Genomic DNA, 8,632 nt, shown 5'->3' on the forward strand with positions numbered 1-8,632 from the left:
TCCCAACTTCTATACTCAAACTCTGACTGATGAAGGCCAAAGTGCCAAAAGCCTTTTTGACCACCTTATCTACCTGCAACTCGACATTCAAGAAACCATGCATCATTACTCCTAGATTCCTCTGCTCTACAACACTACAGAGGCCTACCATTTACTGTGTAGGTTCTGCCCTTGTTAGACATCCCAAAATGCAACATCTCACACTTCTCTGTATTAAATTCCATCAACCATTCCTCCGCCAACCTGGCCAATCGATCCAGATCCTGCTGCAATCATTCACAACCATCTTCACTATGTGCAAAACCACTAACTCTTGTATCATAGAAACATAGAAACATAGAAATTAGGTGCAGGAGTAGGCCATTCGGCCCTTCGAGCCTGCACCGCCATTCAATATGATCATGGCGGTGCATAAATTGTATCATCAGCAAACTTGCAAATCTTGCCCTGTATGTTCTCATCCAAATCATTGATGTAGATGACAAACAGTAATGGGCCCAGCACCGAACCCTGAGGCACATCACTAGTCTGAGAAGCAACCTTCCACCATTACCCTCTGCTTCCTTCCATGGAGCCAATTTGCTATCAATTCAGCCATCTCCCCTTGGATCCCATGCGATCTAACCTTCCAGAGCAGCCTACCATGCGGAACCTTGTTGAACGCCTTACTGAAGTCCATGTACACAACATCTACAGCTCTGGCCTCATCGACATTTTTGGTCTTGTCCTCACAAAAATCAATCAGGTTTGTGAGACACGACCTTCCACGTACAAAACCCTGCTGACTATCCCTAATCAGCTCTTGCCCATCCAAATGCCTGTATAACCCATCCCTCAGAATACTCTCCAGTAACTTACCAACTACAGATGTTAAGCTCACCAGCCTATAGTTCCCAGCATTTTCCCTGCAGCCCTTTTTGAAAAGAGGTACAACATTTTCCACCCTCCAGTCTTCCGGCACCTCTACTCTATTTAAGGACGACTCGTAAATTTCAACCAGGGCTCCTGGAATTTCTTCTCTAATTTCCTACAATCTCCTCAGATATATCAGAGCAGGCCCAGGAGGCCCCACCTTACTCACCATTGTCCTGTGGTGTGGTGTATAAAGTTGTGTTCAGATTTATGTTATATTTTACAAGTTATTCACATTTTTAACTTTACAAAATCCCTCTGCACTGGCAGTTACAGCTATGACGCCACTATGGGACTGTAGCCCTGCGCGCTGCAATGTTGCAATCCCAGGACACTGAGTCCTGCCAGCCCTAGCAAAAGGAATTGCCTTTTTTTTTTCAAGTTTAAAATGAGGGAGGGTGAATAAGGGGAAATGAGCAGCCCCTGCACAGTTGGTGGCTATGGGTGAGTGGTGGAATATTGCGTTGGGGGATCAGTTTGCATTGGGAGAATGGGTGAGTGGTGGAATATTGCCTTGGAGAACGGGTTGTGTTGGGGGACCAGGCCTCCCATGTGACAGGGACCCAATGCATCCCACAGTCCTGTATATTACTAAAACTCTCATCTTTTCGGTTTCTATGGCTGCGCGTGAGGGGCGAGGGCTGTGCTCCTGAAATTATGCCAAAACATTTTTGGCCCACCTTACTCACCATTGTCCTGGTGTGTGGTGTATCAAGTTCCATTCAGATTGATGTTATATTTTACAAGTTATTCACATTTTCAACTTTAAAAAACCCCACTGAGAAAAAGTTACAGTGGCAGTTACAGCTTATGACATCACAATGGGATCATATTTACATAAAAACAAAAGGCAACAGTGGGGGAGGGGACGAGGAAAGGAATGTTGTTTAATGTTATTTAAGCAGATAGAGTGAGAGGACGGGGGTAAGGAGGAGAGAGGGGTTATGGAGGGAGGGAGGGAGGGAGGGAGGGAGGGAGGGAGGGAGGGAGGGAGGGAGGGAGGGAGGGAGGGAGGGAGGGAGGGAGGGAGGGAGGGAGGGAGGGAGTGACTGACTGAGGGTAGGGGAAAGGAGAGGGAGGGAGAGGTGAGGGCGGGAGTGGAAGAGGGGAGGAGTGGAGGGAAGAGAAGAGGGAGGGTGAAGAGGAGGGGGTGGGAGTGTTGGGGATAAGGGGAAATGAGCCGCGCCTGTGCAGTTGGGGGCTATGGGTGAGTGGTGGAATATTGCGTTGTGGAACGGGTTGCATTGGGGAAATGGGTGAGTGGTGGAAACTGGTTGCGTTGGGGGAACAGGTGAGTGGTGGAGTATTGTGTTGGGGGAATGGGGCCCAATGGGTCAGGGGAGTAGGAAGAGGAGGAGGGTTATGGAGGGACGGAAGGAGTGACTGAAGGTAGGGACACGGGGTAGGGGAAAGGAGAGGGAGGGAGAGATGAGGGAGGGAGTGGAGGAGGGGAGTAGAGGGGAGAGAAGAGGAAGGGTGAAGAGGAGGGGAGGGAGTGTTGGGGATGAGGGGAAATGATCTTCTGTGAGGGCGCTTAGGACTGCGTGACCTTCTGGAGTGAACGAGGCCTAGAGGGCTTGAACAGGCAGATACGAGGATCAAACCCATGGTGGTTAGGTACAGTGGTGGGAACTGTAATTGTGTTTTGGCAAAATCAAGATTAGTTGATCAAGTGCTTGATTCAGTGGTTTTTGACTGAAACTAAACTGGGGGGAAGCTTCGAACGAGCTATTCACACACTGGCAGTTGGCAGCGTATGATGTCACAATGGGATCCTGAATCTCATTTACATAAAAGATTGCTCTTTTCAAAAAAATTATATTGCAATGTTAACAAAGACAGGACTCCCAGTGCAATGAGAGATTTGTTACATTGTTGTAAGGAGAGGATGGGAGTGGAGGAGGGGATGAGGAGATGATTGTTCTTTAATAATAAATAATAATAAAAATTATTTATGGGCGCCTTTCAAGAGTCTCAAGGACACCTTACAAAAATTTAGCAAGTAGAGGAAAAACATGTAAGCGGAATGAAGTAAATAGTAGAGACATGACTAGTACACAAATTAAAGACAGAATTCAATTCAAAATGATATATTTAATGATATTTAAACAGATAGTGGGAGAGGAGGGGGGGTAGGGAGGGGAGAGGGGTTGTGGAGGGAGTGACTGAGGGTAGGGGAAAGGAGAGGGAGGGAGAGGTGAAGGAGGGAGTGGGGGAGGGGAGGAGGAGAGGGGAAAGAAGAGGGAGGGTGAAGAGGAGTGGAGGGAGTGCTGGGGGATGAGGGGAAACGAGCCGCGCCTGCACATTTGGGGCTATGGGTGAGTGGTGGAATATTGCGTTGGGGGAAGTGTTGCGTTGGAGGAACGCGTTGCATTGGGGGAACGGGTGTGGTGGAATATTGCGTTGGGGGAACGGGGACCAATGGGTCCCACTTGATCTAGTGTATTTATAAAATCTTTTTGAATTGTCTTTAATGCTACCAGCCAGAGCTATCTCCTGGCCCTTTTCTGCCCTTCTGATTTCCTTTTTCAGTTTACTCCTTAGTTCCCAAAACTTCTCCAGTGTTGTACTTGATCCCAGCTGCCTATACCTGTCCCATGAATCCTTCATATTTTTGACTAACGTCTCAATTATCTGACACCTTATTTCCAATCCATCCCTAGCTTTGACGCTTACTCTACCTATCTGCTCCGGTTTCCTCCCACATCCCAAATACACGCGGACTTGTAAGTTAATTGCCCCTAGTCCATAGGGAGTGGGTGTAAAAGTGGGTTAGCATAGAGCTAGTGTCATGGTCGGTGTGGGCTCGGTTGCCCAAAGGGCCTGTTTCCATGTTGTGTCTATCAATCAATTAAACTGTACCCAGTGTGGAGCTTGAGCTGGCAAGTAGTTCTTAATGTTAGGAAGAAGGCTGATTCAATCATTACTCAAAGCACTTTAGAAACTCCTGCCATGGTAGAAGGCCACACAACTGCAATAGAAGTTCTTGTATGACTCATGAGTTTTAAACGTTGTTGCTGTGTGCAACCGTACTAAAAGGTCCATTTATTTTGTCATTTACATGCATAATCTCAACAGAGGACATACATAGGAAAATCCCCTTCCCCAGCCCTCCTAAAAGATAACGTACATGGTAAATGGTAGGGAATTGAAGAATGCAGGTGAACAGAGGGATCTAGGAATAACTGTGCACAGTTCCCTGAAAGTGGAATCTCATGTAGATAGGGTGGTAAAGAAAGCTTTTGGTGTGCTGGCCTTTATAAATCAGAGCATTGAGTATAGAAGTTGGGATGTAATGTTAAAATTGTACAAGGCATTGGTGAGGCCAATTCTGGAGTATGGGGTACAATTTTGGTCGCCTAATTATAGGAAGGATGTCAACAAAATAGAGAGAGTACAGAGGAGATTTACTAGAATGTTGTCTGTGTTTCAGCAACTAAGTTACAGAGAAAGGTTGAGCAAGTTAGGGCTTTATTCTTTGGAGCGCAGAAGGTTAAGGGGGGACTTGATAGAGGTCTTTAAAATGATGAGAGGGATAGACAGAGTTGACGTGGATAAGCTTTTCCCACTGAGAGTAGGGAAGATTCAAACAAGGGGACATGACTTGAGAATTAAGGGACAGAAGTTTAGGGGTAACATGAGGGGGAACTTCTTTACTCAGAGAGTGGTGGCTGTGTGGATTGAGCTTCCAGGGAAGGTGGTGGAGGCAGGTTCGTTTTTATCATTTAAAAATAAATTGGATAGTTATATGGACGGGAAAGGAATGGAGGGTTATGGTCTGAGCGCAGGTATATGGGACTAGGGGAGAATACGTGTTCGGCACGGACTAGAAGGGTCGAGATGGCCTGTTTCCGTGCTGTAATTGTTATATGGTTATATGGTAAGAGATAACCCTAAGCCATGTTATTTTGGTGGAAGGAAAATTTCCAGCCTATTGTACATTTGCTGCCAATGCATGGAGCTTGGGTTTTAATGTACAGTGCATTCAGAAAGTATTCAGACCCCTTCATTTTTCCATATTTTGTTACGTTACAACCTTATTCCAAAATTGATTAAATTCATTTTTTTTATCATTAATCTACACACAATACCCCTTAATGATTTCAGTATTTAGAAATTTAAAGTAATTTAAAAGAAATAACTGAAACATCACATTTACATAAGTATTCAGACCCTTTACTCAGTACTTTGTTGAGGCACCTTTGGCAGTGATTACAGCTTCAAGTCTTCTTGAGTATGACGCTACAATTGAATTGAATTGAATTGAATGCCTTTATTGTCAAGCTTATTACAAGCTTGGCACACCTGTATTTGGGTAATTTCTCCCATTCTTCTCTGCAGATCCTCTCAAGCCCTGTCAGGTTGGATGGGGAGCGTCGATGCACAGCTATTTTCAGGTCCCTCCAGATATGTTCACTCGGGTTCAAGTCCGGGCTCTGGCTGGGCCACTCAAGGACATTCACAGACTTGTCACAAATCCATTCCTGCTTTGTCTTGGCTGTGTGCTTAGGGTAGTTGTCCTGTTGGAAGATGAACCTCTGCCCAGTCTGAGGTCCAGAACGCTCTCGAGCAGGTTTTCATCAAAGATCTCTCTGTACTTTGCACCGTTCATCTTTCCCTCGATCCTGACTAGTCACCCAGTTTCTGCCACTGAAAAACATCCCCACAGCATGATGCTGCCACCACCATGCTTCACCGTAGGTATTGTATTGGCCAGGTGATGGGCGGTCCCCGGTTTCCTCCAGACGTGACGCTTGGCATTTAAGATTGGCGGAGGCCACTGTGCTCTTCGGGACATGCAATGCTGCAGAAATTGTTTTATACCTTTCCTCAAATCTGTGTCTCGACACAATCCTGTCTCGGAGGTCTATGGACAATTCCTTCGTCTTCATGGCTTGGTTTTTGCTCTGACATGCACTGTCAACTGTGGGACCTTACATAGACAGGTGTGTGCCTTTCCTAATCATGTCCAATCAATTTAATTTACCACTGGTGGACTCCAATCAAAGATTATCTCAAAAATAATCAATGGAAACAGGATGAACCTAAGCTCAATTTTGAGTCTCATAGCAAAGGGTCTGAATACTTATGTAAATGTGATATTTCAGTTATTTCTTTTTAATTGCTTTGCAAAAATTTCTAAACACCTTTTTTTCACTTCTTCAATCTGGGGTATTGTATGTAGATTGGTGATAAAAAAAAGAATTTAATCCATTTTAAAATAAGGTTGTAATGTAACAAAATGTGGAAAAAGTTAAGATGTCTGAATACTTTCTGAATGCACTGCAGAGTCTGCAAAGAACGTCCCAAGGGTTTTCCTGTATTTTCTTCTGTTTTTGTTTAATATTTGTGCTGCAGTTTCATAGCAAGGCATCCTGTTTTCACTTATCCAGTCTGAGATTAAGACATTAGGTTCTTAGGAGTATGTAGTCCTTTGGAGTGAGTTCCGCAAAGAAATATTTTCTTGTGCAAAGAAAAGCACAATTGTGGAGGGTTGCCAGACTTCTCGGTTTCTTCTTGTAAGTTCAAAACCTAGGCACTAGTTTCTGCAACCAAGCAAATTCTGCAGAATAATATGTCAACTGAAATTACTGGAAGTGACAGTACAGGTAGCATCTATGGAAAGGGAAGCAGAGTTAATGTTTCAGGTCGATCGCCTGCAAAGAGAACTAGAAGAAATGAAGTCAAACATGTTTTGAATTGCAGAGAAGGGGGAGGGGTGAGAGTACAACGGCAATTCCTGGGATAGGGCGGAGACCAAGAGATTGAATGATGCAAGGGAAGGCCGTGCCAACTGAGAGAGGATAGTGAAGGCTTGTCAATCACAGCTCATCCATCTGCAGGAGATGTAAATAGAAGGAGGCAAATGCAAGATAGATGGAAAGAGGAAGCAAGCGTAATGCTGGAACTGTGAAACGACATGCACTGCAGATGCTGAAAATTATCTCCATTTTTCTCTCTACAGATGTTGCCCAGCCCGCTGAGTATTTCCATCATTTTCTGCTTTAAACTGGTTAGTTCCAGTTCGAATTGGAATTATTAAATATAATGTTGATTGCCTGGGGGCTATAGCTGGAAAATGAGATGCTGTTCCTTTAAGTTATTTTGGGCTCTCTGGAATATTGCAAGAGTCCAGATATAGAGCGATCCATACGTGACTGGAATGAAGTCATCCAGTGAAAGACAAATGGAGGTTCAACACGATCCCTGCCGATAGGACGGAGGGGTTCTGTAAAGCAGCCACTGAATTTCGCCTAATATAAAGATACTACAGATGCTGGTTTATACCAATGATAGAAAATGCTGGAGTGACTCAGCTAGTTAGGCAGCACCTCTGCAGAAAAAATGGATAGATGGCGTTTCGGGTCAGGACCATTCTTCAGACCAAGTATATTTTCTCCTCTTGTTTCCAGCATCTGCAGCCTCTTGTGGCTCCAGCCACCCAAGCTGTCGGTTCTTCCAGAAACAGTCTTTCCTATCATAGGAAAATGTGACATAGGATAAGTAACAAAGGGTCCCAATCCAAAATGTCACCATTCCATGGTCGACAGAGATAATGTCTGGCCCACTGAGTTACTCCAGCACTTTGGGTCTTCCTTTTTAAACCAGCATCTGCAGTGCATTGTATCTATATTTTACTGAACTTCTGAGAAATCTCCTCAAGGTGTGTTTACTTGGAGGAAGTTTTCCTCTCTCCAACAGATGTTCTGTGAGACCCCCCCCCCCCCCCCCCGGTTCCCCTTCTGTGATTCATATTGCTCGACTCTGAAGAAGGGTCCCACCCCAAAACGTCTCCTATCTCCATTCTCCACGGATGCCGCCTAACCCATTTCTTTCCTAAATCTTTGTTCTATTTTCGTCCTGAGATCAATGTTCATGGCTATGTATTGACACCTAGTTCTCCAATAGTACCGGCTCCTTAAATCTCAATGCTACCCTGGTCTGTAATTTCCCATGATCTTTTGCTTCAAACAAAAGGGTCCCTTCCGAATGTCAATGATCACAAACTTCAACAACTAAATTGAAAATCTCCCGCAGATCATTCTTCCTTTCAGGCGGCATGGTAGCGCAGTGATAGGGTTGCCAATCCTGACTACGGGAGCCAGACACCCGGGTTCAATCCTGACTATGGATGCTGTCTGTACGGAGTTTGTAAATTATCCTTGTGACCGCAGGGGTTTTCTCCAGGTGCTCTGGTTTCCTCCCACACACCAAAGACATACAAGTTTGTAGGTTAATTGGCTTTGATAAATTGTAATTTATCCCGAGTGTATAGAATAGTGCTAGTGTACGGGACGATCGCTGGTCGGTGTGGACTCGGTGGGCTGAAGGGCCTGTTTCCGTGCTGTATCTCTAAAAGTCTAAAAATGAAAATAAAATAAATCCCATTGATCCCAAATCTCTCTCCTAATTTACCCCCAACATGTTTTCACTCCAATTATTTTGAATCCTAATTGGACTGCGTTTTATGTAGAATATTCAGAATTATGAATATACAAATACCCATCTCAGCCAAATGTCAATAGTCAAAGACAAACCCTAGTTATATTGGCAGCTAGTTTTAAAGTAAACAGTGCATGTGCTTGCTTTTATTTATTGAATTTTAATAAGTGGAAGGGAAATTAGACAGGATAGTGTATTTTCTCATGAATACTAACAATATAAAATTCCAAGCGTATTCAATCGATTTTTTATCCGACATTTGGGATTACAAGATGAT

The sequence above is a fragment of the Amblyraja radiata genome, chromosome 13 (assembly GCF_010909765.2).
Source record: "Amblyraja radiata isolate CabotCenter1 chromosome 13, sAmbRad1.1.pri, whole genome shotgun sequence".
Taxonomy (NCBI): Eukaryota; Metazoa; Chordata; class Chondrichthyes; order Rajiformes; family Rajidae; genus Amblyraja; species Amblyraja radiata.